At 49.3% G+C, this 26,044-nt stretch overlaps 1 protein-coding gene across 10 annotated transcripts in view; it reads left to right on the top strand.

Annotated features, from left to right (window-relative positions):
* PSD3 (pleckstrin and Sec7 domain containing 3) overlaps window positions 1-26,044 on the top strand; it is a 616,838-nt gene that overhangs the window by 306,316 nt on the left and 284,478 nt on the right. Inside the window, exon 1 of one of the 10 annotated variants that reach the window (XM_055566953.1) lies at window positions 6,575-7,049. The exons of the other annotated variants lie outside the window; for them this stretch is intronic. The gene's annotated coding sequence lies outside the window, so the exon portion shown is untranslated. Of the gene's footprint in view, window positions 1-6,574; window positions 7,050-26,044 lie in introns of those variants that run through there. 10 annotated transcript variants of the gene reach the window in all.

The raw sequence follows: 26,044 nt of genomic DNA, 5'->3' as shown, positions 1-26,044 counted from the left end.
GTCTGGGTGCTTCTTCGCCGGCCCATCCCCTGAGGACTGTGGCTGCCTTCGGTGAGTCCTGATCCGAGGCCTGCAGGGCACACGTGCGGCTGCTGTGAGCATGAACGGGGCTGAGTGTTTATTTCTGTTGAGCTTCGGTTCAGACAGAGAGGAAAAGAGGGCCAGCAAACACAGCCATATGGTAGGAGCTTCTCTTTTGGTTCTCTGAAATACACAACAGAGCTGCGTTTTAAAATTACTTTTTCGGTGTAACAGGTACGTTCGATGTCTGGCATCCCAGTTGTTCTTTCAGATGGCGCTCAGGGTCCCAGGAGCCCAGCAGACGGGTGGATGACATCTGTGTGCAGCTGTTATGCCTGGGGAGTGCTCAGTCAGTCCGTCCACTCCAGCTGGAGCTGTGGTTTTTCTGCCGGCCTCTTTAACCCCCTTTCTCAAATGAGATGCTGACATTGGAAGTGCTTTTTTCTTCCTCAGTTTTCCTTTTTCTTTAGTGTCTTTCTGTCTAGGAAAAGGTCGCATGAAACAATGTTTAGAGAAATTTGTTGAAGTAAATTTCAAATATTTTTTGACATTCAAACTTAAAACCTGCAGGTATTTAACTAATTAATTAATATGATTTTTGGCCGTGCCATGCTGCTTGTGGTGTTTTAGTTCCCCATGGGGACTGAGCCTGGGTCCTGGCAGTGGAGGGCTTCCCTGGTGGCTCAGTCGGTAAAGAAACTGCCTGCAATGCAGGAGACCCAGGTTTGATCCCTGGGTCGGGAAGATCCCCTAGAGAAGGAAATGGCGACCCACTCCAGTATTCTAGCCTGGAGAATCCTATGGACAGAGGAGCCTGGCGGGCTACCGTCCATGGGGTTGCAAAGAGTCAGACACGACTGAGCGACTAACCGAACCTGCCAGCGAAAGTGCTGAGTCCTGCCACTGGCCGGCCAGGGACTTCCCTGAAGGTATTTTACTATAATGTAAAATATTAAAGTCGCGTGGCATTAGTTAAGCTGGTGACAGGGAAAGCTCTTGATCTGGTGAACTTGTGCTGGGGGATCAGGTGAGGCATCCCTGCCTGCCGGTTCATTACTCCTGCTCTAGTGATGTCTTCAGACTTTCCTCTCATGTTTTAGAAGTTTTTCTGTAGAAAGTCAGTTTTCATTTTCTCTTTGAGCCTCCTGAAGCAGTTGTGATGGTGAGTTGTTTTTTTGTTTTTTTTTTAACTCCAAAGGAGTCCCTGCTCGGTGCTGAGGGTGGAGGCTCTCCAGGGTTTCAGAGCCAGTCATATATGGGTTCAGATCCTATTTCAGATACTTACTAGGGGTGTGACTTTGAGTAAGTTACAGAGCATCAGGGAACCTTTCCAACTATAAAATGGAATGAATAACACCTATTTAGAAGCAAATGACATTAAGTGAAAAAAAAATCAAGAATAGATAGGTAGGTGGATTCACAATGCCTGGCATATAGTAGGATATAAATGTAGAATAGTAATACTGTCAACAGTAATAACCTGGAGAAGAGCTGTCTGAAACACCTGTTAATGGGTGTCCTGAAGCTTCCCTTTCTCTCATAAAATTCAGTGTACATTGGTGGGGTGGTGTAACTGTGGGGATTTGGGACCGGAAGACAGGAGGTCAAGTCATCCTCTCTGCTGGCTGCGTGGTCCTGGGCAGGCTGTTTCACTTCGATAAACCTCCCATTTCTTATTGGTCAAATGGAAATAACCTTGTTGCTCAATTTACAGTTCTCTTGTAAGAATTTGTTAAGTTGTAGTTTGTGGATATTCATTTTAAACCTACCATGAGTTTTGCAGTAGTCTGAGTAGTAGTGTAAGGAATGTAAGAAAATAAATAAGCAAAAGCCTGAAAATTAAGGAAAAGACACAGGATTTGGTGAATGTTTGAATCTAGGGTGTGTGGGCTTCGTCAAAGTGATTGTGAGATTTCCAGTGCGGATGAGATGGTTAGATGGCATCACCGACTTGATGGACATGAGTCTGAGCAAACTCGGGGAGTTGGTGATGGACAGGGAGGCCTGGCGTGCTGCAGTCCATGGGATGACAAAGAGTTGGACACGACTGAGCAACTGAACTGAACCTGTGTGGATGACTTACGAAGTCTGGAGATGGCAGGAGTCAGGGAGAGCAGCAGGGTTTGTAGGAGGGCTCCTGGCAGTGGGGTCTGTTTACACAGATTGTTTGAGGAGAGGGAGGACCCTCATATGCGAGGACTTGGAGTCCCATCTAGAGGGACACTCGCCTGAGCTCAGGAGGGCGAGCGTGGGGAGGCTGGGCTGGAGAGGGGCTCATAGGAGCCCCGGTGCTGCCCATGTGGCTTTCTGATGCCCACTGGGCAGAGCGTATGCCTGTCTCTGGTCCCCAGCAGAGTCTGGTTGTCAGGGAGCTGGCGTGGTCGTCCTCTCGACAGGCCTCTCCCTGCTTGCTGGGGTCTCTTGTGTAGATCGGTGATGACTTAAGGAAATGGTCCTGGATTTGAAATGGGGTTTCCCAGAAGTGTTCTAAGTCTGTAGTTTAAACCGTATGACATACAAAGTAATGTCCTGGGTGTTGGTGTGAAGAGTGCTGGGGGTTGCTGGCTAAGTGGATGACCTTTCATCAAAGACTGTATTGAAAGACTTCAAATGATAAAGGACATTGGGGTTACATGTTATTACACGGAGAATCTTAGCTCGAAATAAAAACTGATTGGCAGCTAGTTTAGCTGGCCAGGGTGATCCAGCAATCTATTCCTATATCAGTGCACTATTTCGCTTTTAAAGAAACTAACAGTTTCTCTCATCAGACCTCACTTAACACAAGATCTGCAACACTGGATGAGAAATTTTGGGCATTGATCCAATGGGGAAGAAAAAAGACAGAAACCTTTTCCAAATAAAGTTCTTGGAAAGCATTTTACATACAAGTATCCATTTCTCACGGAGAAGGCAATGGCACCCCACTCCAGTACTCTTGCCTGGAAAATCCCATGGATGGAGTAGCCTTGTAGGCTGCAGTCCATGGGGTCTCTAAGAGTCGGACACGACTGAGCGACTTCACTTTCACTTTTCACTTTCCTGCATTGGAGAAGGAAATGGCAACCCACTCCAGTGTTCTTGCCTGGAGAATCCCAGGGATGGGGGAGCCTGGTGGGCTGCCATCTATGGGGTCGCATAGAGTCAGACACGACTGAAGCGACTTAGCAGCAGCAGCAGCAGCATCCATTTCTCAGAGCCCCTCAGGCTTTAATGTTTAATGCTTTAATGTTTCCAGTGTTTAGTGTTTCCAGTGCTTTAATCTTGTTTTTCTTTTTCTCCCCTGGATCTTAGAAACTCTCTGTAAACTATAGTACAGAGTCTTTGCTAAACTGGCACAGGCTCCTAGCAGGGCCCCACTGTTCGGTACCTGAGTGGCCGGGTGAGGTGAGTGCCATCTTTCTCATGAGTGCTAGTGAGGATTCATGTAAACCCCATCTCCACCATCTAACACCTGAACGTTAGAGAAATGCTTCGACTTTATAATCCCCACACCTCACCTGGTGCTTCATGTGTCTGTGCGTGAGCCTCTGTCCCTGGGTACTTTCCTCCGAATCTAGAATTATGGAAGGGAGGAGCTTTTTAAGGCGCCGACTCCCCCACTCTTTACCTCTCCAGATTCTAATTCTGTTGGTTTAGGGTGGCGCCCAGGCAATGCTAGCTTAGACCAACACAAGATAATTGGTCTAAAATTTAAAAAAATAGAGGACAATTTTTAAAAAAGAGAGAGAAAGAAAAAAAAAAAAGAGTCCCTGGTGATTTTGATGTTCAGCCTAAGTCATCAGCCTCTCATCTTGGAGCTTGTTGGAAATGAGTACGCAGACCTCACCTCTGAGCTGCTCAATTGAAGTGTGTATTTTAACCAATTCCTGTAAGCACTCTACAGTTTGAGAAGCGTGGGAAATTATTAGCGGTGGAATGTAGACCCGCGGAGAAAGCAATGGCACCCCACTCCAGTACTCTTGCCTGGAAAATCCCATGGGCGGAGGAGCCTGGTAGGCCGCAGTCCATGGGGTCTTGAAGAGTTGGACACAACTGAGCAACTTCACTTTCCCTTTTCACTTTCATGCATTGGAGAAGGAAATGGCAACCCACTCCAGTGTTCTTGCCTGGAGAATCCCAGGGACGGGGCAGCCTGGTGGGCTGCCGTCTATGGGGTCGCACAGAGTCGGACACGACTGAATCGACGTAGCAGCAGCAGCAGCAGCAGCAGCAGCAGACCCGCGTGAGTCAGTCCCTGTTCGCAGGGGGCAGTCCCGCTGCAGGTCACTGCTGCTGGCAGGGAGAAGTCTCCTAACAGGTTCGTAAAAGTGAGCGGTCCTGGCTGTGAACCTTGAAACGATTTCTTGCATCACCTTTGGTGTAGTGACCCCTGCTCTAGAAATACACAGGTTGACCCGTTTTCCTGAGGGGATCAGTGTGGTTTCCTGGTGAAGAGTGTGGGTTACGTCAGGCTGCTTTGACTCACATTTTGTGAATTATCACTACTAAACCTCAGCTTACTCATTTGCGAAAAGGGGTAATAATTTCCTACCCCTTAATGGCTACTCACACAACGCTGGCTATGATTATCAGTAATAACACTGCGTGAACTGTTGTCTTTAAACTTCCTCAGAGTCACCTGCTGTGAGTGTGCCACGGTCAGATCAGTGTAGGATGCTGTTTATCTGTAATAATAATTCTAAGAGCCTTAGATTACTTGAAGGTGAGGAGCTTTAATGATAGTTCATTGTCTGTATAATTACCCTATCTAGCAGCCCCACCTCGATGCAAAGAAGGTAACATTTTCCAGTCAAGAGTAGTAATATGAAGTCTTTAGTGCAGAGAAATTAAGAGGTATTGAATAAATATTACCGTGAAACAAAATTATAAACGTTCCTCATTCACAGTTCATTCACTTAACACCCATTTTTCAGCTCATCGTATAATATTGTACTTGTCAGCATGGGCCTGTCCCTCCTATCAGTCAGTGAAGCTGGCAGGTCTTTAGATTTGAGACTCAGAACCTCTGTTAACAGAGTCCAGCACATCCTGGGTGACCAGTTCTGTCGGATGAAGAGCTTAATTAGTTTTTCTATACTAGGCACTAGATGCTCCCAAAGAGGAGGCAGACAGCTTGACACGGAACGCTGCATGAGCCGGACAGCAGGGCTCCCAGTCTGGGCTCTGGAGGACCCGTGGGTGTGTGGGCGTGGTTGTGGGCAGGGAGGCTTGCCGGATGGAGGCACAATTAGGAACAGCTGCTCGGGCCTGGGGACTTGGGAGTTGAGGGGCTCATTAATCTCTTTTCCTCCTGGTGTGTTAATTTTCTAGACTGAGCCTACTGAATACACTTGAAAGGCAGCCACGCAGTTGACTTTCACAACCTCTGCGCGTCTGAGGCACATCCAGAAGGGTTAATAAGCGCCTCTGGTCTCACCAGCCAGTTTGAGAAATAAAGCACTGCAGTGCCTTCCTCCCTCTGTGGTCCCATCCCTCTCGTTTTCTCCTAAAGAGGACCACAGCCTGTGGGTGTGTATCGTGCCTTCATAGGTGTGAACCCATAAACAATACCGTTTCCATTCACATGTTTTCGAACTTTATATAAGTGCCATCTTATCTCCTTTTGTGACTCACTTATTTGTTCAATATTTGAGATTCTTTCTTACTGATTCATAAAGCCCTAGTATATTATTTGCTAAATAGTATTCACTGCATGAATATGCACTGTAACTAATTTTCCCATTTGCATAGTATGAACATTTTGGCTGTCTTGTATTTTTGTTGTTTTAGTATGAACATTTTGGCTGTCTTGTATTTTTGTTGTTTAAATGGCATGGCAGTGGACATTCTAATTCGTGGCTTCTCGTGCACACATGGAGTGTTTGTTTAGGTGTATTTTTAGGAGTGAAATTGCTGGACAGTAAGTGATAATCATTTTCTGGGTGAACCAAAGAATTCTTGAAAGGGCATATTGCATTTTCTCTGAGAGTATGTAATTTTATCTACTTCCATTTATAAAATAACTTTTAGTTATTTTACTTCCTTATCCTTATAACTCCCAAATCCCAACAAAAATATCAAGAGCCGAAATAAAAAACACGGGAAATGAAATGCAGCAAAACCAGTCTCCTTTCTCTTCAGGAGCTGGGATGCAGACTCTGTCATCCACTAGTTAGGTCTGGTGCCTGTCCATTCCGTCCATCGAGTCCTATAGGTCCCAGTCTCTCAGATGCCTTGGTGTCAGTTGTCGCCTGCATCTGACAGCCGCGAGTGTTACCTGTCCACTTCTGGCAGTCTGAAGCAGGGTTTGAACACAAGGACAAAAGAATATTTTCATTTCACGAGAGCAGAAAGACAGAAATAAAACTGGAAAATAGGAAAACGCAAATCACATAAAATTAAGCATGAATGTAACGAGTTTTATTAATACAGCTGAGTTTTACATAGTAGAAGTGAATCAGATCTATTTATTGCCTATTTCAGTGATTCCTTGATAGCCAGAATGTGTGCTGTAGGAAGTGGTGGTCTTGCAAAATAGTACCTCAGAAACCCGTAGTGCTATTTAGGAAAAACAAGGCTGGGATGAGCACGTTTTTCCTTCTTTTTTTTTTTTTTTTTGCAAACGAGGTCAGACAGACTCTCACAGAAGCAGCGGCCCCTCCGAGTAAGCCAGCGCGGCTGTCCTTTCTCCCTGCAGTCCGCGGGCCGTCTGGCTTCCGAAGAGTTAAGCTGGAGCTCTGTGAGGTCACGAGTGACTTCACTGGCTCTGGACTTTTGAAGCGGTCTTGGAGGGAGAGGGGAGGCAGGGCGAGGGGAAGTGACTCCCGCGGCTTCTTCACGTTCCCAGCGCAGCCCTGAGGGAGCAGCGTCCTCCCGGGAGCATGTCTCCGCGGAGTCGGGGGGCTGCAGCCCGCACTCCCAGAGGAAGCAGCTGGAGGCGGGCGCTGGAGAGCCCTGGCCCGTGACGAGGGTCTGCTGAACAGACGGGCCGAGGATGCCCTTCGCGCCCCTGACAACATCGCGGAGGCTGTGTGCTGGCGGAGGAGGTAACTGGGATCCGCTTTATGTTCTTTGTCTGGTCCCAGGCAGTGCTGGCTTCCGTGCGGCTGTTCGGGTCAGTTCAGTCACTGGGTCAGTGTGTGCTGTGGCTAACAGAAAACTCCCTGGATCTCCAACTGTGTTGTTTCAAGTGGAAAACCTGTAAGAAGTCTTAGAAACTTAGGGAAATGAGAATCCCTGGGTAATGTTTTGTAAACCAGGACGACTGAAGCACCCAGGGTGTGTTCCTGCGGGCTCTGGCGCTTGGGCAGTGAGGGGCTCCCTTGATGGGCCCTGCTGCCCTTTGGGGCCACAGGCGTTGCTCTGGGCTCCCGCCCCCAGGGCGATGCCAGCCACCTCCTGCTCCACTTCAGGTGCGCGGAGGTCAGCAGCTTGAGGTTTTGTCATCCAGACGGCCGCACCAGGCGGCCACACTTATTTCTGGGGTATCCGTGCTCTGAAGGGAAGTTGGCGGTGCTGTTAGTGTAGAAACACGATCTGAGAATTCAGCCTTGGTTTTGAAACTTCAAAGGCCAGTTATCTACAGAAGAAAGTGTAAAGGGAGTTTTTTTTCTGGAGCAGAGGGAACTCCAGTGCCACAGTTCTCTCTGGGAAGGTCTCTGTTCATGTTAGGGGCTTCCCTGGTAGCTCAGACGGAAGAGCTGCCAGTCTTCCCTGAGACCCGGGTTCGATCCCTGGGTCGGGAAGATTCCCTGGAGGAGGACATGGCAGCCCACTCCAGTGTTCTCGCCTGGAGAATCCCATGGACCGGAGGAGCCTGGCGGGCTGCAGTCCACAGCGTCGCAGAGTCGGACGCGACTGGGCAGCTGAGTGCTGGCCCCCGTGCAGGTTCAGGCCAGGGCACGTGTGGGACGCCGTAGGGTCAGACGGCGGACAAAGGCCGAAGTCACTGTGTGGACGTGATTTCCATTTTTGAGGTGCTTGGAGTTGAGCATTCAAGGACACCCCCAAAGCCAGTGAGAACCCCAGCGCTTGGATGGCTAGGGTAATCAGCTGAGTGTGACAGGTGTGTTGGTGAGTGTATATGGCATAAGCTGGTATTTCTTGCCCTGAGTACAGATAAGTTTTAAATTTTAAGTTCGTATTTCTAACATCATGTCCTTTATCTTACATAGCCTATCAGCATAAAATTTTTGCCTCTTTCTAAGTGGATATTTAGCTGAGCTTCCCTGGTAGCTCAGCTGCTTAAGAATCCACCTGCAATGCAGAAGACCCTGGTTCTTTTCCTGGGTTGGGAAGTTCCCCTGGAGAAGAGATGGGCTACCCACTCCAGTATTCTTGGGCTTCCCCAAGTGGACATTTCTCCAAGGTTTCATAACTTTGATAATAAAGGAGAAAGAGAATGCTTGAAAAAAAGGACATGAAGCATATTTTGTGGAAAGCGTCCGAGCTCAGTGGCTATGAGCCTGGACTGAGGTTTAAGTTTTGCGTCCTTGTCTTACAGGCTGAGCTCTAGTGAGCTGCGCAGACGCGTTTGAATCTGTCTCTTCCTGTGTGTGGTTGGGATGATGGCAGTACTGAACGAGGTGCGCGGGTGGCGGTTGGACTGTTAACGGAGGCGCAGTGTGTGGGAGCGTTCAACAGCATTTCTCCCGCATTAATAAAAAGCTCAGCAAGTGTGAAGAAAGCATGACTGTCATTATGTGGAAGTTATTCTTCCTAACATCAGCACACGAGAGGACTTGGCCTCGCAGACTGGTGGTCATGCGTGTGGGGCGGTGGTTTGCTCACACAGGAAGCATCAGGACTTCCCTGTGCCGGCTTCCAGGCAGCTCCTCCGCAGCGCCTGCCCCTGCCCCTCCCCGCTCGCTCCCACCAGACACCTCCCGTGAAGCCTTTGGTGGAAGGAAGGCAGAGGGGGGAAGATGGGTAGTGAGCACAAAACCATCAGTGCTTGGTGAACATGTCTTCGTGCTCACGTCCTTGCAGCGAGTGTGTGTTTCGTCGTGTTAGGACGTGGAGAATAGAGCTGCACGCACAGGGGCCCGTGCCCCCTGCTGGGGTGCAGCTGAGACATTGTCGGGACCTGGCCGCTCCTTCTGGCTCTCTCCACAGGTCAGGTCATGCGTGGCCCGCAGCTCTGTCTGCTCTTCCAGGGCTCTCCTGTGTTCCCCGGGCTGGCCCGTTCTCTCTTTATGCTCCAGGAGTTAGTAGCTGTGCAGTTGTGTGAAGCCTCTTAGCTTGTATTTCCCGGGCTGTAACTTGTGGATGATATCTTTTTTCCATGGTTATTGAAGAGATTAAATGAGATAAAATATGTGAAAATGCCTAGCAATTTTTTGGCTTCTTTAAAAATTACTCTTTTTTTTTTTTTCTGTTACAATGAGGTGAAAAATTCTTACAATTTGTAAATGAGTCTCTTTTCCCCGTTTTGCTTTTATAAAGATTTCATGTCTAGATTACTTTTTCTAAAGCTTTAGTAATTTAAAAGTGTCAGTTTCCATTTGCCTCCGTGATTTTCCAGTGCCATCTACTATCCTTATAGCTTTTAAACTTCATTTTGAACTCGTTTTCAAAAATATGAAAGAACATGTGCTGATGGCAATAATTTACACTGAAGTCCCTTTGGTCCCACTTTGCTGAGGGGACCTCCTGATGGTTCCGAGTGGATTCTTGCAAGGCATGGTCTGTGCAGCTCTGTGGGGACAGATTTTAAGCTGCCTTGCAGTGTGAAAGGACAAGGGACGGAAAGTTCTGTGGGATTCTCCGGCTCCCTGAGGCGCATGTCCTGTCTCCAGCTCTGCCGCTCAGCCCTGGCGTGTTTGGAAGCCCCTTGAAGGGCACCCACCTGCACAGCTGGGTTGTTTCACCAGAGCTGAGTCAAGCGATGGGGCCGGCTCAGGCCACACCGTGGTTCCTGCCCTCAGGTCAGAGTTCCTGCGGGAGAGCGAGCCACGAGGGCGCTCTCAGCAGAGGCCGGGCTGACCCTGCTCCAGAAACGCCCCATCCTGAAATTCTAGGGGAGGCAGAGCCTGTGCTGGGTTCCAGTGGGGATGTCAGTGATCCAGCGGGAACGATCGTGACTGTGTAGCTGGCCTGAGGGTGTGGTTCAGTCCCGCTCCGGTCTACCACAGGGTTTGGCTTTTCATCATTAGTGACGTCGGGTGGAGGGGGCATATGAGAGGAAGGTGTGGGCCCGGCTGCCGTGGCGGCTGCTCACCAGCTGTGGGCCCTGCAGAGCGTCTTTGGTCCCCAGTTTCTTTACTCGGAAAATGAGACTGCTGTGGGGGTGAAGGAAAACAACGCAGGAGAAAGTGGTAGGGGGCCTGCAGGTTGCTCCGAGGATGACTGACGTCCCTCCCGTGTTTGGTGGATGCCCTTGACCTTCCCATCGTCTGTGAGCAGCGTGCGTTCCCCCAGCCCCTCAGAGGTCCCAGAGTGCCTGCAGCCTGTCTTCAGAAGCGGGGCGGGCAGCAGAGTGTCCGTGCTCAGCATGCACTTCCCCCAGCCGCTCCCTTTTGTTGGTTCAGCTGGTGCTCCTTGGAGCCCTGCCTGTCAGCCAGGGGAGCCGGGACTGAGGCCCAAAGCCCGAGCATCTCTGCCGGCCCAGCCTGTGCTGGTCCCGAGACCCAGTCGCTTCCTCTCTTGTTCATCCGTTTCCTCATTTGTAAGACATTTGTACTTGACGTGGAAATGATGACTCTTTCTTTTTCTGTCATTTCTCCACCTTGCTGTATCCACCATCCACTGAACGATTTCTGCTTCCTCTTGTAAACAGCTTAAGACAGTTATCTTCAAGAAGGTAGGTAAGTAACGAGGCTGAACACCAAGCTGAGGGATGCTGTGTTGACTCTGAGTCCTAAGTGAGGAAAGGGTGACCGGGGGTGTTCAGTATCAAATTGCCCCACCCACAGCCGCTGACCTTGACATTGCTTTATTTGGTATTCATCCAGCCTTGGTCACCTTTACTTACAGCTTCCCTGTCTCAGGCCTGTTGTTATGGGAGCTGTGAGTACCTGAAGGGGTGAGAAAAAGGATGCTGGCAGCTGAAATGGACATTCTCCCCCCCGAGAAGACCTGGAGAGAATGTTCCTGGAGCAGGAGGCAGTCATCCCGGCAGGGTGGGGAGAAGCCTGTGGCCAGGCTGTGTGGGAGACGTTTGCATCCTGTGGTTTAGTTCTCCTTGCTGTTCATCCCTCCTGGTTTCCTAGGTCCTTTGTCTAAATATTGCTGAAGAGAGGAGAGGAGAGGAGCACAGCTACCACGCGTGGACACTTTAGTCCGGCTTTCCCAGGACAAGACTGCGGTTCCGGGTGACGGAATGACAGGGAAACATTTGTATTTCTTTCGTATTTTGCTGCTTAAAAGGTAAACAAAAATGACAGTTAAAGACTGTCTCTGCAGCTTACAAATCAGAAGGCTCAGGCCTGGCTGGGCAGTGGAGACAGTCACTGAGCACTGGAACATGTGTCTCTAGTCAGTCCCTTGGGGGACTCCTCAGGTGAGCCAGCTCTTAGAGGCTCATGATATGTTCTGTGGTTGAAACAGTTCACCCAGAGGATTCCAGCACTCCTGGCTCCCAAGGCAGTGGTCGATGCGAGGATTACGGATTTGCGTGTGATTGGTGCAAAGATCTGAGTGTGTGACCGTGATGGAGGAACCACCTCTGGGCCCTTCCAGTTACGGTGTGAGGAGGGATCCTGTTGCTCAAGGCCTGACCTGCTCGCCGAATTCCGCAGCGCGGGGCCTCAGATGCTGACCTGGCGTCAGCTTTGTGACAAGCAGGTCAGTGTCTGTCCAGGCGTCAGGTGATCCTGTGCCACCTCAGGGTCCCAGGTGGGAGCGTGGCCCACAGGGTTAGCAGGCAGTCGGGAGTCAGCCGGAGGAGGAGGTGGGTGGAGGGGGGCCTTTGCCGGCAATCGGGAATCAGCCGGAGGAGGAGGTGAGTGGAGGGGGTGCTTTGCCTTGCATTTTCTGGCGTCTTGACCTTGAGGAGCCAGGTCAAGGTCTAGGGTGTGGTAAGCAGTCCAGGGTGTGGTCCCCTCCTTGGCTTCGACTTTGCGGTCACCATGGAAATTACAGAGCTGAGCATTTTCCGAAGCTTGAAAATGAGGGAACTCAAGTCTCCACCTGGAACACAACCAAAGAACTCCAGTTGCCGCATTTACCGTAGCGACAAACCGCTGAGGCCGCGGCCCCAGCTTCCCTGTGGGCCTCTGTCCTCCGGGCTCCGCAGGATGAGCAGGGTGGACTTCCCAACCCCGTGCTGGGAAAGTCACCTCTTCTTTTCAAAGGAAAGCGACATTTTTGCTAACAAACTGTTTCAATTTGTACAACACATACACACACGCATGCACACACTTGCTGCCATGTGCCCTGCTGCTCCTCCTGGGAGCACCCTCCGCCACCCCCCGCCCGGGATCAGTGGAGCCCTGCCTGTGGCTCCGGCTCTTCTCAGGACCCTGAGGTCCATCTGCCGGAGCTGCCCAGGGTGTGGTGAGGGTCCAGACCCACCCAGGGCTGGCTGGTGTGGAAGCAGTGTTTATCTTGTGTTGCACTCAGCTTTAGGAAAACAACTGAGGACACAGCAGTCTGCGTGGGACCAAGTCACACCAACCTGGTTAAGGACGCGTGGCGCTGTGAAGGAAGGGACAGGGCTCAGGGGCCTTTCTTCTCGCAGTACTGCGTGCCATGTAGCCAGGAGGGTCCCTCCTGTGCTTGGAGGCCATTCTGCTCACGTGCTGTCCTCTCCCTCTGCCTTCAAGGCTGCTCCACTTGTCACGGACCTTTTCCCTCCCCCGCGCATTTCTCCAGCCCCTGTTCCATCTTGCTGAGCAACTGATGGACAGGGCCTTTGAGTGGCTGTTTTGCCATGGCCGTTGTGTGTGTAAGGCCAGCGTGACTCTGACCAGCCTGGGGAGACCTCCTGACCTGTCCCTGGAGGGAGGCCTCTGCGGTTGTCCCACATCTGATGGTGATCCCGGGGCCTTAAGAAGAGCATCATGCCGGGAGGTGGGAGACGTGGGCTCTGGCCCTAGTTCTGTTTACATTCAGAGTTTTAACCTCATTCCGAGGCCTTTATTTACTCTTTGGGAAAATGAGATTAAAGTAATTCACGAAGTGTATTTTCAACTCCAAAAATTCATTACTTGGCTCTATGTTAAAGTGTTAGTTGCTAAGTTGTGTCTGACTCTTTGCAGCCCCATGGGCTCCTCTGTCCATGGAATTCTCCAGGCAAGAATACCGGAGTAGGTAGCCATTCCCTTCTCCAGGGGATCTTCCTGATCCAGAATTGAACCCAGGTCTCCTGCATTGCAGGCAGATTCTTTACCAGCTGAGCCACCAGGGAAGCCTTGGCTCTATGAAATCATACTAATTCTGGCTCCTTAGGTTAGCTGTCTGTGACCAGTTAGGATCTTCTATATAAGAGCAGATTGAAAAGCAATTAGGAGCCTGGAGTTGGAACAGGTAGAGGAGCTCCCGGGTTGAGCAGCCATGGGTGCTGCTGGCTGGATGGAGGCTGGATGGAGGCAGGTGGCTTGAGAGAACCAATTTTATTCTCCCACTGTCTGCCTTGGGCTGTTTCTACAGCCTGACATCCTGCCCTGTAATTCTGTGGAGGCAGTAACCACTGGTTACCCTTCCTCAGCCTGAGTTGATTGAGAAGAAGCACTCACTTTGAAACCCAAATACGCCTCTTCCAGAAAGGCGAATGCAGAGATGGCAGCAGACTATAATTCTTCTTTTCTTGGCTGCATAAGTGACTGAAGCTTGCGTCTCCTCCAACCCTCATCAGAGGGTCCTTGTTTCTCACCTGAACGCAGAAGTGGGAGCCCCAGCAGCTGGAGTGAAACCAGGGTGGAGGAGGTCCGCGTCCACGGGACCCTCTTCTGACTCAGCGTCCGGTGTGTGTGTGTGTGTGTGTGTGTGTGTGTTGCAGGCCTGTACGCAGGGCCACATTCCCGCCCTTTGGAGCTGAAGCGGCGTGCAGGGGGCTGTCCTGAGACTGGGCTTTCTGGTGCCTCTGACTCGCTCTGTGACTCTGGGCATGTCCCTTATTCCTTTCTGAGCTGACCTCGTGTTTCAAATGAGGGAGTTGGGCTAGCAGGGCAGTATTTAGGGCTTGTTCCAGAGCCAGTGTGTGCCAGGAACTTGAGATGCCGCTCTTCATCTGCAGGGCGTGGGAGAGGGGCAGCTGAGCGGGGCAGGAGGGAGCAGCCAGCCTGTGCAGACGCCCCACGTCCAGCCTGGAACCCAAGCGGGCAGGGGCTGCCTCCTGACTTTTGTGCAGCACGAAGTCCCAGTTACCGCAGGGCGCCTTACAGTGGACAGTGCCTCTGGTCAGTGTGCTGGTTTGGGCATCTATTTATCGAGGCGTCGTAGCCTGAGGCACCCTGTTAGGAGCTGAGCCGCCTAGGAACAGGAGAGGCCTCCCAGTCTGAAGGGTTCCCTCACGGCCATGGCGCCTTTGAACTCTCTGTCCCCTCACAAGGAGTGTCTCTGTCCAGGGGTGGCAGAGCCATTTCTGCCCATCCCGCTTGTCCTGTTTCTTTGTTTTTCCTGCGACAGAAGCCTCAGGGGCTCTCACCATCCGGCCCTTGTTAAGTGTCTGTTCACATTCAGGTTGAAGACCCACTAGTGCCTTTGAGCCTTGAGGGGAGGTTTAGCAGGAACATCTGTGCTTCTCCAGGGGACCGCCTGCCTTCGCCTTCTCCTTTTTTCTATTCGATCTGTAAGCCAGCGCATGCATTGAATGGCTTATTGAGAATATTTTCTGCTCAGGAGGGGATCTGAAAAATTTCCCATCCATATCCATTCAGTCCTGCAGGGCATCCTTAGAGATGCTGAATTGCCATGTTTAAAATACATCCCAGCTTGGTGAGGGATCCAGCTCTTCCCATTCTGGAGAGGCTTTTATTGAGGCTCATCCCACTGACTTCAGTGAAGGGGTTACAGCTGCTTTTAGTCATCTGTGCTATTGGGCAACAGAGATATAAAGGATTTCTTTATATACGTTTATCTCATTGAAAACGATAGTTTCAGTATTTTCTCCTGTCACACTTTTAGACAAGGAGATAGTTTGATTTCACCCAAGTTCGTGCCTTCCGACGTTTCCTGGCTGATGTAGCGATGAGACCTCAGAACTTGCACCTGTGGGAAATGCAGGGAGAGGGTCCAGGGAGTCCGGGGAGAGGAGCCCCCCACCCACCCCGTGGACACAGCTGGCAGGGAGCTGATGTGGGGATTCCAGAGCCTGTCCTTGGAGTGCTTGTCCCCTGAAACCCTGTCCTGTGAGCCTGTAAGTGGTGGCTGAGGAGAGAGCTGCCACGCTGCTCGTGTGACTGCCTGTGGGGCCACAAGCAGGACTGCGTCGGTGGTGTGTCTGCCCGAGGAGATGGCGACAGTCCTGGCTCATCCCCACCTGTTGGCCTTTCCACTCCTGTCCTCGTCAGGATAATGTCTGTCTGCACGTGGACGGCATCACTGACTCAATGGACATGAGTCTGAGCAAACTCCGGGAGATCGAGAAGGACAGGGAAGCCTGGTACGCTGCAGTTCATGGGGTCGCAGAGTCAGACGTGACTTAGCCACTGAACAGCAACATCAAGAGGTGCCAAGCTTCTAGAAGTACTGTACCCTCCAATCAGAATGGTATTAGTGGAATACGCTATTTACTCTTGAGAAGATGTTCTGATTTACTAAATCCCATATTTTTATCTCATGCTTTTTTTTTCCCTTTTGAACAAACTTACCCACAAGTTAAAACTTTATTTAAAAACAACAAGGTTTTAGAAAATCTAGGCTACTTTGTGAACTCGTATGACACACTTTGAGTCTCCTGTGGCTGTACATTCTTAGATTTGAGTGCAAAGTTTTCCCCACCAATTTGGAATGAACTGGGCATTGTAGCTGGTTCTGTATGAAACAGTTGTTTCGGATCCCGACTGTAACAACGTCATTTTCTTTATACCCAAAGTAAATGCTGTTCAGGCTAGATTATTTTGGAATTCGACTGCTCTATTTTTCTCCTGATTAAAATCTTCTGTTGCAAAGGAGCTCTGCTAGTTTCCCTTATAAGTTACTGTTTTTGTGCCTCTAACTTTTCTAGTAATAAATCTTATTTTTCCATGAGAAAGCAGCCTGTGCTATTTAAGGTGGAGTAGGGGTTGTGGTTGAAATTGCAAACACATCCAGCGTTCTGTTTTGATTTTCTAACTTCAGAGTGTCTTTTCAGTGGAAGTGATCCAGTCTCAATCGTTACTATCTTCAGCCAAGATAAAGTATACTTTAAGTTGTTTACATGCAAGGCCCTGAAGCAGAGGGAGAAAAAGTGCTAGAGCCCCAGGGAGTCTTTAGTAGAGTTTTCAAGTTTCTGAGGGAAGACAGAAGTGTATCCACTTTAAATTTTTTGTGTGGGCATGAAAAAGAATAGTGGAGACATAGACATGTAGGAAATTCCACCCACCCTAGAAACCTCATGGGCCGGATGTAGGGCCATTCCTTTACTTTCTCTGACATCTCCAGATTTCAAGAATAATTATTTGTATTGTTTTCCCCTGTGCGGATTAGCTTAACTCTTAGATGATTATAGATAACTTAAATGATTTAAAGTGTATTAATGCAAGTCTTAGGGCTTCCCTGGTGGCTCCGATGGTAAAGACTCTGCCTGCAATGCAGGAGACCCAGGCTCGATCCCTGGGTCAGGAAGGTCTCCTGGAGAAGGAAATGGCTACCCGCTCCAGTATTCTTGCCTAGAAAATCCCATGGAAAGAGGAGCCTGGTGTCCAGGGGGTTGCAAAGAATTGGACACAACTGAGCGACTAACACAGTGCAAGTCTTACCGTGATTATATTCACATTTGTAATCCCATCAAGCTAGCTACTGGACCCCTTTTAGGGCCAGAACTACCTCTGCAGTGGGTAGCATTGTGTATAGAGTTAAAAGCCTGGTTCTTTACCTGTGGACTTGTCTTCAGAGCCTAACCTGACCATTTCCTGACAGTGTTACCTTGGGCAAAAAGCCCTCCTTTCTGTCCTTTATGCAGAGGTCACAGCAATACTAACTTCCTAGAGGCATTACCAGGATCAGTTGAGATGATGTTTTGAAGCGCTTGACACAGTGCCCGGAGCTAGGAGGTGTGCCGGAGATGTCGGCCACTGCCAGCGCCTTTGCCGTCACCTCCCTGCCAGGCCCCTCCACAGCAGGCACACGCCTCTGCTGCCGCGCGCCTTTCACATGAACCCTGTCAAGCCCAGAGCTTAGCTCAGCAGCAAGCAGCAGTGCTCCATGCCCACCCCTTTCTGCTCTTCTGCACCTTCTACCCTTTTTTGGCATCCTTCTGTCTGGTGGCTCAGTCAGTAAAGAGTCTGCCTGTAATGTGGGAGACCCGGGTTCAACCCCTGGGTCGGGAAGATCCCCTGGAGAAGGAAATGGCAACCCACTCTAGTATTCTTGCCTAGGGAATCACCATGGGTGGAGGAGCCTGGTGGGCTACAGTCCATGGGGTCACAAAGAGTCAGACACAACTGAGTGACTAACACTTTCTGTCAGGGGTGCTAGGTGAGCATGGAGGTTATATTTTAAAGCTGTTATTAGAGGAGGAAAAAGAACTACAGATCCCGAATACAGAATCTCTGCAGTTTCCTTCCAGGACGAAGAAACTTAAAAATGTCTCTTTACTGTACGAAGAGAAGAAAAAAGAAATTCGAAGAATGTCTGAGTCTCTTCCTCAGATTTTTCAGTATGGTGATTCTGATTCTTCATCTTGAAAGTTGACTTATAGAAAATTAACTTTTAATAATGGATTCCTATGGGACTTCCCTTGTGGCAGAGTGGTAAAGAATCTGCCCACCAATGTAGGAGACACAGGAGATGTGGGTTTGAACCCTGGGTTGGGAAGTTCCCCTGGAAAAGGAAATGGCACCCCACTGCAGTATTCTTGCCTGGAGAATCCCATGGACAGAGGAGGCTGGCGGGCTATGGTCCACTGGGTCACAGAGAGTTGGACACGCCTGAGAACACACACGAGCATAATCCTTCTGATGATTTTGCAGTTTAGCAACAACTATGGCAGAGATAGGAAATGGCAACCCACTCCAGTGTTCTTGCTTGGAGAATCCCAAGGACGGGGGAGCCTGGTGGGCTGCCGTCTATGGGGTCGCACAGAGTCGGACACAACTGAAGCGACTTAGCAGCAGCAGCAGCATGGCAGAGATAGAGTCTTCTAGAGAGACGCATCAACAGTGGGAAAGCCAATCTGCAAACAGCATCTCCTGATAAAACTTAGACTAACAGGAGGATTTACGGGTCTCTGCTCAAGTGCAGCCCATGCCTGGCCCCACGCGTCCTGGCAGAGGGGTCCTTAGAGAAAGGCTGCTCTGCCTTCGCGCCGTACCAGCCTTTCTTTAGCACGTGGCCTCTCCTCTGACGTGTGCTACATCTAGAAGCATTGTTGAAGAGCACCCACGGACTGAAGAGTAACAGTCTGTGCATAAGTAAACCGTGCCATTTGTGTGAGCTCTAACCCACTCCAGTGTTCTTGCCTGGAGAATCCCAGGGACAGGGGAGCCTGGTGGGCTGCCATCTATGGGGTCGCACAGAGTCAGACACGACTGAAGCGATTTAGCAGCATCAGCAGCAACCTCATCTTAGCAAAAGAAACGGCTTAGCGTTTGACTGTTACTTTAAAAATTTGGTGACATACAAAATTTTAATCAAATCAGATAAATACTTCAACACCATATTGTTTGCTTATTTAAGAAATCTTAATAGAAATTCTGTATGTAACCTAACAAACTACATGCTTACACATGTATATACATACAAAAGTACATGTATATACACATATACATCTTTGGCTTTGAATGAATTTCTAAATGGAGATAAAGTCAAACCTCTCATTTAAATAAATAAATAAATAAATAAATATATATATATACACACACACACACACACACACAATGTAATCCGGTCTTCCCTTGTAGCTCAGTTGGTAAAGAATCTGCCTGCAATGCAGGAGACCAGGGTTCAATTCCTGGGTTGGGGAGATCCCCTGGAGAAGGAACTGGCAGCCCACTCCAGTATTCTTGCCTGGAGAATCCCATGGACAGGCTACAGTCCATGGGGTCGCGAGAGTGGGACATGACTTAGGGACTAAACCACCAATCTCATCTTTAAAGAAAACGAAACCAAATACCCAGATGGCTGTGAAAAAGAACCGACGAAGTTTTTTCCACTTAAGCCCCTGGTGGGAGCATTTTTATGTCAAAAATAAACTACCTCTGCTAGATGGCCTCTAAGCAGTCTCTGCAGCCCAGAGGGATTACAGAAAGGTCTGTGCCTTTGGAAACACATGACCTGGAGCGGGTTGGGTTCACAGGGATTCACACAGTGATGCTGCAGAGTAGCCGAGGTTTAGGTCCAGGGAGCCCTGGTTGTGGGCTAAACACTAACTAAGTGATCCTTGGTCTGCCGGCTCAAGACTCCGTGTGCGTCAGCAGTGGACTCCAGGTACTCCCCCCTTTTTAGAGCCTAAGAATTTTTTTTAAATTAATTTTAATTGGAGGCTAATTACTTTACAATATTGTGGCGGTTTTCGCCATACACTGACATGAATCAGCCACGGGTGTACATGTGTCACCCTGTCCCGAACCCCCCTCCCACCTCCCTCCCCATCCCATCCCTCTGGGTTGTTCCAGTGCATCAGCTTTGAATGCCCTGCTTCATGCATCGAACTTGCACTGGTCATCTGTTTCACATACGGTAATATACATCAGTTCAGTAGCTCAGTTGTGTCCGAGTCTTTGAGACCCCATGGACTGTAGCACGCTAGGCCTCCCTGTCCATCACCAACTCCCGGAGTTTGCCCAAACTCATGTCTATTGAGTCGGTGATGCCATCCAACCATCTCATCCTCTGTCATCCCCTTCTCCTCCTGCCCTCAATCTTTCCCAGCATCAGGGTCTTTTCAAATGAGTCAGCTCTTCACATCAGGTGGCCAAAGTATTGGAGTTTCAGCTTCAGCATCAGTCCTTCCAATGAGTATTCAGTACTGATTTCCTTTAGGATGGACTTTTTGGATCTCCTTACTGTCCAAGGGACTCTCAAGAGTCTTCTCCAACACCGCAGTTATAAAGCATCAATTCTTCAGTGCTCAGCTTTCTTTACAGTCCAACTCTCACATCCATACATGACTACTGGGAAAACCATAGCCTTGACTAGATGGACCTTTGTTGGCAAAGTAATGTCTCCACTTTTTAATATGCTGTCTAGATTGGTCATAACTTTCTTCCAAGGAGTAAGTAATATACATGTTTCAACGCTATTCTCTCAATTTTAAGTTCTGGCTAAACTGGGAGAAGGAAGGTGAAGTCCGTCAGGTTTTTGGAAAGAGCAGGGGAGGAGCCCTGTGCTGCCCTTCTGCTCCTGTGACTAGTAGGTAGGTTTCTTTATCAGGTCTACCTGTTCTGCCCCTGTATTGGTCTCGGGTCCTCTGCTCACAAATGGAGTAGGTTCTCATTAAACCAAAGAAAGGACAGGTACCGCTCGTTTTAAGCTTTTAGATTCATTCTTTACCCTCCTACACTGAACCAGGCAGGGCTTTCCTCCTGGTGCTGCGGTTCATTTTGGTAGATGGCCTGCCCTGCTCTTTCTGAGACTTCTTGAGAAGCAGCAGGCAAGGGTCTCTCAAAAAACACAAAGAATCGTGGCCTTCTTCATAGTTGAGTCATCCAGGCGTGACTGGTTGATACCAGCTGGCTGGATGGAACCCAGAAGAGCCCACCCATTTAGCAGCGTCGTTTCTCCCACGCAGTTCAGACGACGCCTGTACTGCCTCTCTTCCTCACACCTGGGATCCAGGGAACTCTTTCTCTTTATGGCAAATAAGGACAGTTTCTCCATGCTGGTGGGTGTTAAGACTCATGTGTTTGTGTGTGTGTGTATGTGTGTGTAAGTAAATAGACTTCTTTTTTTCTGAACTGAGACTACAGAGAACTCTCGGTTTATCACATGGTTGAAACTAGACCTGCTTTGTCAGAGTTTGACTGGGGGTGACACTGAGCTCTGCTCTGGGTGTCCCAGCATCCCAAGGGGCTGCTGTAGTGGACTGTCCTCACTAAGAACACCCCATTTCCGTGGGAGCGTGCACACAGGTACCAACAGGTAGGCCATCCAGCTAGTGTGCGCCCTACCTGGCTGCCTTGGGCATGGCCAGGGGCTCACCGGGCCATTCAGGTAGTAAACCTGATTTTTATCCGACAGAAATCAAGAGACTTATTTTACTTTCTGTTCCCTTGTTAGGGTCTTGACTGTTGCTTTCTAAATGTCACACAGTAATCTAGTGACTTTATCAGGTCTAGTAGACTGCTGTGGACTTTTAGAAGTAGAAGGGATATTCATCTCCCCCTCCCCCACTCCTGCAGAGTTGTGCAGATGAATGAATATATTGGCCAAGGGAGGAGAGGTACTTGCCCCAAGCCTCACAGTTAATGAGAGCCAAACAAGATCTCTCCTCTCTTGGCTTCCATACATACCCGAGCCTCTCACATCTGACCACTGTTGGTGAGTGTGTGTGCAGTAGTGCACTGGACCACAGGTACCCCCAGGGGGATGGAGCAGTGTGGTCCACAGGGTGGCGTATGGAGCCAGGCCGCCTGGACACACATCCCAGCTCTGCCATTCTGCTTGCCCGTGCCCCAGCCACCCTGTCTGACAAGGGGACATATTAATGATACCTGCTCCGTAGGGTTGTTATGAAGATCAAATGCACCGAGGCGTGTAAACGTCTCAGAACCATGCTTGGAACACTGAAAGTGAATACATACTGACTGTCGTTTTGGTCTGAATGATTTGAATGGCAGTGGAGAGGAATTACGCAGAGGCCATTATGGCCTAAACGCAGAAATGTTTAGCTCAGCCTGGCAGACCAGCGGGGGATCATTTGGTTCGTTTAGCGGCAAAGTGTGCCCCCCCCCCCCACCCCCGCCCGCCCAGGTCAACCCTGGGAGCCATCGTGTTTGTCACAAGTGCGTTGAGACGCTTTGACTTAATCTGCCCTCCAGCAACCCGGTCCGAGCAGGTTATTCAGCGACTGGGGAGCCTGTGGATTCGCTGTCAGCATGACCCTGAGGGGCGTTTTTCAGGCAGAAGGTGGTCCTCACCAAGTTCTTCTGGTCCATTCACTTGGTGGTCACATTCCTTTGAAGTAATGCAGGCTGATTTGTTCACGACCCGGAGGACGAGGGGATCCACAGTAGGATTCTTCAGGGTCCGTGAGATGACAGGTTTCTGCTAAGCTCAAGCCCGTATTTTGTCCCTCAGTGTAATAATGTAAATTACGGTGTGGAGTTTAAGAGCATGTGGGTGGAGAGGGAGAAAAGTTTTATGGAAGGATGGCCCTGCATTGTCTGTCTGTGTGAATGATGTGGGGGTGAGATAACCACAAAGCATTGCTAATAACCCCCAGGTCTGCCAGTCCCCTGCCACAGGCCGTGTCCCCGCCGTGTCACGGGCGAGCTCCCCTGCGCTCCAGTGTCGCCTTGAGTAAGGTCCTCGGGGACAAGCCCCGTGGTGCTTGGGGCTCAGCGCTGAGTCGCTTTACCGTGCGTGCCACCTCTGGAAGATGTGTTCCAGAACCACTGGAGCTGCGGAACCTCCTCAGGAAGTGGTTTTTCCCTTGGGGTGAGTCGTCCTGGTTCCCGCTCTGTTTGCAGACGCGAGCCTCCACGGTGGCCTCCTCCGGTGTTGGCCTGAGCCTGACACCCGCCTTGCCTTTCCATGCCAAGCGGAGGCGCCACCTTTAAGGGCCCCGAGTTGTGTGAGGAGAAGCAGGCTCGGGGAGTGAGGCAAAGAGGTGATCTCTGAGAGAGGACAGGGGACTCTGCCTTTTGACAGAGGTTCTTTAAAAGGGAACCTCCGCTCTACTGCTTTTGGTCTTTTTTTTTTTCCCTCTCTTTTGTGCTTAAGAAAATATTTTCCCTTAAAAGTACAGTTAGACTTGTGTATAAAAGTTCAGTGGAGACGACGTATTTGGACTCGGGGTGTCTTTTCTGTTTATGCCCTGATAAAATAACTGTCAGAAACTGATGGATTAAGCTTCGGGATTTGTGTTTCTTCTCCTGGTGAGAAGGTTGTTGAGAGAGCTGAGCGCAGGAAGTGGTGTTTCGAGATTTAGCTCCCTTTTCAAGGACCTCTCCCTTCTGTTTGTTTTAAAGTGGGTTTTCAGTTTTCCATTTGTATGATAAGGCCATTTCCTCTGGGTCATTTGTAGAATATTCAGAGACAGATTGAAATTGCTGAAAAACAAACAGGGCCTAGAGTCAAAACATGTTTGAAATGCAGTGAACTGAAATAGGTTGTCAGCCACTGAAAGCTTACATTTGTTTTACTGAACATTATTATTAAAAAAAAAAAAAAAGTTGAACTTAGGCTTGCACATAAAGTTTCCCCAAGTCTTTAGTTTTTTTTTTTTTAAAAGAGGCCAGGGCACGTTTATCGAATAATGATGTTGAGACTAAATATCCAGAAGTGCTTATGGAGAACATAGGAACTGAAGAAGGGAGGATCAGACCATTTCCTTTCCAGGACATCCATGTTCTCTCACTTGTTCAGAATGCAGACCTTTAGGTCCTTTTCACACCCAGTGTTTCTCAGTCATACCATGAAGTCTTAGCTCTACGTGACATCAGATCTAAAGCCCTAATATTACTTGCAAAAGATTGTTTTAGAAATGAAAGCCCTACTCAGGGCTGCAAGGCAATTCCAGGTGTGAGCTTTGTCAGATGGCATTACAGGATTAACTAGCTGGGCTGTATGATTCATCTGATACACGAGCCAAATTAAACCCATTCATAATTGTGCTCCTTATCAGAGAGATGGGAGAGCTGCGTCTAAACACGACAGGCCCGGAGAACAGTCCTCTCTCGTGTCTCTCCCAGAGTGGCTCTCCCAGCCCAGCAGCCGCCTGTCTGCCCGGGTGCAGCACAGTGTCTGCAGACGGAGCCAGTTGTGGATCCGATTAGGACAGAGAAGAGTCATCGCTGCTCTTAAGCAACGTGGAGGATTACTTGAAAACCTCAGAGCTTACCAGAGCCCTTTTAGTCTCATTTCATTTACTGTGTACATTTGTGGTCTTCTGCGAGTTAATAATAAGAGTCAGGAACAGCGACACTTTGATAAACCAACTAAGTGGTGTGACCTAAAAACCTTCACTGAACCCTAGTTACCTATGAAACGACACCCTTGGGACAGAGATGGAAGTCATAGTCAATTTCTTTTAGAGCCCATTCTGATTTTTATTGAAATTGCTCTATTCCTCTTGAGGTCTGTGTATGCATAGGTATGTTTATTTCACCTGGGTAATGTTTTAGGTAACATTTATGTAGAAACATTTGAGCAGTTTATTGAAATATGCTGTCATGGTGTTAAGATGTTCCGAGAAAACTTGTCTCCCACAGAGCAGCAGTGTCTCACTGGAGCGCTGGTTCCTGGTCCAGTGAGGGCCCAGGAACTCGCTCGTGGCTGATTCAAGAGCGCGTCACGATTTCTAGCTTCTGCTTTCTGGATCTTGGTTCTCGTGTGTTGCACGCTAGCCACTGGGCTTCTAAGATTGTATGCACTATCCGTGTCACTGCTGTCTGGGCCTCGTTTTTGGTTTCTGAGCATCTTTCTTCATTGCCGCCTGGTAGGTCTCTATTCTCTACCTTTCTCTCTTTCTGAATGTGTCCTTAAAAGCCTTAAGTCAGATCAAACCAAAAACTAAGAACTTGATTTGAAACTAAGAACTGGAGTTGACCCTTGAACAGTAATGGTTTTTTCCCACTGAGTATGTACTGCAGCCCGAGATGTCCTGCAGTTGGCTGAATCCATGAATGTGGAACCATAGCTACAGAGGGCTGACTATAAAGGTTATATGTGGATTTTTGACTGCTTAGAGGATTGGCACCCCTGACTTTCATGTTGTTCAAGGGTCAACTGTATATTAAAAAAGTCCCATCCACTTAAAGAGGAGTCTGATTATAGAATGAAAATACATATTCATTAAAGACAATTTGAAAAGCACAAAGAAGTAAATAATCTAGGAATGATCACCTAGACATCAGTTACTGTTGCCATTTTGGTATCTGCATGTTCAGCCTGTGCGCGTGTGTGAAGGAGAGAGCCTGCAGGCACAGACGTGGAATGCCTCAGGTTTATTTAAAGGAGCGCCTCCCGAAGGCTGGAGCATTCGCTGCTGGTGGCACATGGAGCAGTGTAGAAAATACGCGGATGAGCATGTTTCCGTAATGGTTCTAGATTCTAGTGTGTATTATAAAATGGCAACACATCAGACTTGTGATTTTATGGTACCAGTGCCTCTGGACGACCTTCAGAAGCTGGGGATCCTCAGCCCCTCTTCAGCAAAACACCTCATTCATTAGGTGATTTTATCGGGTCTTCGGTATCCAGCACATCAGCAAACTGGTCAGCTCTGCCTTCAAAATATGTTCGTAATTCACCTCTTCCCCACTCCAAAAGCCACCAGGAGTCATGTGACCCAGGTTACCATGCTTTATATCCTTTTAACCAGTGTTCCGGGTCAGTCTTCTGTCATTCTGATGGTTTCCCATCTCAGAGTCCTTACATGGCCGGAAAGCCCCTGCACAATCTGCCTTGCCTCTGTGCCCCCACCGCCAGTGATCTCGGCACCCCCACCCCCACCCATCGTGCCCCTCTGCTCTGTCTCGCTGGCCTCTGCCCATCTTCGAACACGCCGAGCCTGCTCCCGCCTCGAGCCCTTTGCCCCTGCTATTCTATCTCCCTGGATGCTCATCCCCAGGCACCCCACAGCCAGCCCCCAGCTTCAGGTCTTCAGAGGTGCCTTTTCAGCGTTTTGTTGTTGTTCAGTCATTCAGTCATGTCCTGCTCTTTGTGACCCAATGGACTTTGGCCACCTGATGCGAAGAACCGACTCATTTGAAAAGACCCTGATGCTGGCAAAGATTGAAGGTGGGAGGAGAAGGGGGTGACAGGGGATGAGATGGTTGGATGGCATCACCGACTC

Source organism: Bubalus kerabau, chromosome 2, assembly GCF_029407905.1.
Source record: "Bubalus kerabau isolate K-KA32 ecotype Philippines breed swamp buffalo chromosome 2, PCC_UOA_SB_1v2, whole genome shotgun sequence".
In the NCBI taxonomy this organism is placed as follows: Eukaryota; Metazoa; Chordata; class Mammalia; order Artiodactyla; family Bovidae; genus Bubalus; species Bubalus kerabau.
The sequence above is the reverse complement of the archived record's forward strand: the minus strand, read 5'-3'. Positions and strand labels throughout refer to the sequence as shown.